This window comes from Lupinus angustifolius, chromosome LG07, assembly GCF_001865875.1.
Source record: "Lupinus angustifolius cultivar Tanjil chromosome LG07, LupAngTanjil_v1.0, whole genome shotgun sequence".
NCBI lineage: Eukaryota > Viridiplantae > Streptophyta > Magnoliopsida > Fabales > Fabaceae > Lupinus > Lupinus angustifolius.
The window spans coordinates 5,337,704-5,340,818 of record NC_032015.1 but is presented as its reverse complement, the minus strand read 5'-3'; positions in this window follow the sequence as shown (position 1 = coordinate 5,340,818).

Sequence of the window (3,115 nt, the reverse complement as noted above, 5' to 3'; positions counted from 1 at the left end):
TTTCCTTCTTCGTCTTCATATCAGCAGGGAAATACTTCTGCAGAAACTTGTCCTTGAATGTGGTCCAGCTGACCACCTGGTGCTCATGCACCATCTGCCTCCTGGTGAACTCCCACCAGTTATCTGCTTCCTTACTCAGCATGTAAGTAGCATAGGTAACCTTCTGTTCATCGGTACACATGAGTGCCCGAAAGATTTTCTCCAGCTCTTGGATCCATTCATTTGCAGCCTCAGGTGCAAATCCTCCTTCAAATCTTGGGGGTTGACGATGACAGAACTCGTCCAGCCCCTTATACTGAGTCGACCCATGAGACGACTGAGCCTGATGCTATTGCTGATTCAGCTGGTGTAAATTAGCATTTACACCTTGGATTGCCGCGGTCATCGCCGCCATGAAGTCCAGGTTTGCGGTTCCTCTTCCAGCCATCTTATTAACCACACAAATAAATTAGGTGAGATACTTTTCACACCAACACTCCATCGTTGAACTCCAACGACAATCAAATAATCATACTCAAACAAACAACTACCACTCAAAGTCACACAAGAAAGCCTGTTGTAACGCCCCGAAAAATACTTCTAAAAAATATTGCGGAAAAATGGGTAAAATTATTTTTTTTTAAATAAAGAGAAGGGAGTCAAACCATTGGATAGTTTCTTTGATTTCTTGTCATTTGCTAAGTGTTGTAATTGGATAATGTGTTTGTAAATTACATTGATTCGATTATAGTGAAGGAAATCTCCCAAGTCAGCCGGGAGGCCTGGATGTAGTTTGCAGTGGACAGCAAACGAACCAGGATAAAAATTCGATTTGCAGGATTTGTTTCTCTCTCTCTCTTTACTGTTTTTCAATCGATTTAATTTGTATATTTGATTCAACTAATACATTCTGTTCTTTTGTTGTATTGCAAGCTATTCTGATATACAAATTTGTAAGCTCTGTATTCGTTCTGTTATCGGTTATTTGTTTCGCATTTAATCGTTTCTGTAATTGCTTACTGGTTCTGTTTAATCGATTAATATTCCTGTGTTAATCGATTATACTGTTTCTATTAATCGATTAAAATAGTTTCTGTTTAAAACTGTTTTTTGTGTTAATCGATTAAGACTGTGCTTATAATCGATTATCCTTTTCTCCTTAATCGATTAAATAGGGTTGATTCAGCATTAAGTGTTGATTTGCGAAAAGCGGTAATTCTAACCGCGACACCTATTCAACCCCCCCCCCCTTCTAGGTGTATTGTAACCACTGATACCTAACAAGTGGTATCAGAGCTAGTACGAAGTGCTAGCTCAACCGCGTATTCGTGATCCTAAAGGGAAAAGGAATGGGTTCTTCAAATCCATTTGGTGGTGATGGGTCATCCATTAATCGACCACCAATATTCAGTGGTGAAGGGTATGCCTACTGGAAAGTGCGCATGCAAATTTTTATTGAGGCCATAGACTCGGATATTTGGGAATCCGTAGTCAACGGCCCTTACGTTCCACAACATCTTGTGGACGATCAACCTAAAGATAAACCGAAAAGTTTATGGACCGATGATGAGCGCAAAAAGGTCCAGCATAACCTGCGCGCCAAAAACATCATCACATCGGCCCTATCATATGATGAATTCTTTAGGGTCTCGCAGTGCCATAATGCGAAAGAAATGTGGGACACTTTACAAGTGACTCACGAAGGCACTAGCGAAGTCAAGCGCGCGAGACTGAACGCGCTGACCCACGAATATGAGTTGTTTCGCATGTTACCAAGCGAATCAATATGTGATATGCAAAAGCGATTCACTCATATTGTCAACCATTTAGTTGCTCTCGATAAATCATTTGCTAGAGGTGAACTAACTAATAAAGTTTTGCGTTGTCTTGACAGGAGATGGCAACCAAAGGTGACTGCAATTGTTGAGTCTAAAGATTTAGATTCTATGCCTTTAGCTACTTTATTTGGAAAACTTCAAGAGCATGAAATGGAGTTGGGTCGCTTGACCATGAATGAAGAATCAGACCGGAAGAAGAAGAGCATCACTTTGAAGGCCACGACCTCCAAAGACAAAGAAGAGAAAATTGATGATGAATCTGATTCCGATCTAGATGATGAAACTATGGGTCTCCTAGTCCGAAAATTTAGCAAATTCATTAAAAGAAAAGGAGGACTCAAAAAGTTTCAAAAGAAGGAAGCGAAAGAGTCAACCAGTAAAGGCAAGAATAACAAGGATCGCTTCACTTGCCATGAGTGTGGAAAAGTAGGGCACATGAGGTTTCAGTGTCCAACCTACCTAAAGAAGGTTGATTCAGAAAAGAGCACTCCCAGGGACTTCAAATCCAAGAAAGCTTACATCGTTTGGGATGTACCTGAGGAGGAGTCGACATCAAGCACCTCAAGTGAGGAGGAGTCAGCAAAGCTGTGTCTGATGGCCAGATCTGACATCAATACAAATTCAGACTCATGCAAGGGCAATGATGAGGTATATTCTGACACTTCCTCCACTTCGGATGATTCACCTCCTTATGATGTATTGTATGATGCTTATGTCGAGTTGCATGATGAATTAAAGAAATTGGCTAGAATTAACATTGATAGGAAAAGAATAATCCTGATAAACGAACAAAAAATAAGCCAATTACAAAAAGAATTAGATGAATTAAAACTGGAAAATGAAACTTTAGATCTCATCTATTCTTGTAGTTCATGTAACTGCTCTGCTAGTAACTTATGTCAAAAACCTGTCTGTGAGACTTGCGAGACTTTGCAAGAGGACAATTTTAAACTAAATGAAAAACTCACACGTCTCACAAACAGTAAACTGCAATTAGATAACCTGCTTAATCAAACTAGAAATGTTGGTGATCGAACTGGTCTAGGTTATTCACGCACTGCTAAAAAGAAGCGACCATATAGAAAACCGGTAGCTCAAGCTAAAAACAAATATCATAAGCATTCTCCTACTTGTTTTTATTGTAACCACTGATACCTAACAAGTGGTAACCACTGATACCTAACAAGTTGTAACACATATGGTCATACTTATCATTCATGCTATATTAAAAAGTATGGTATACCTAGCGGAGTTTATGTATGGAAAAAGAAGGGAGATGATTCCCTAATCACTAACAG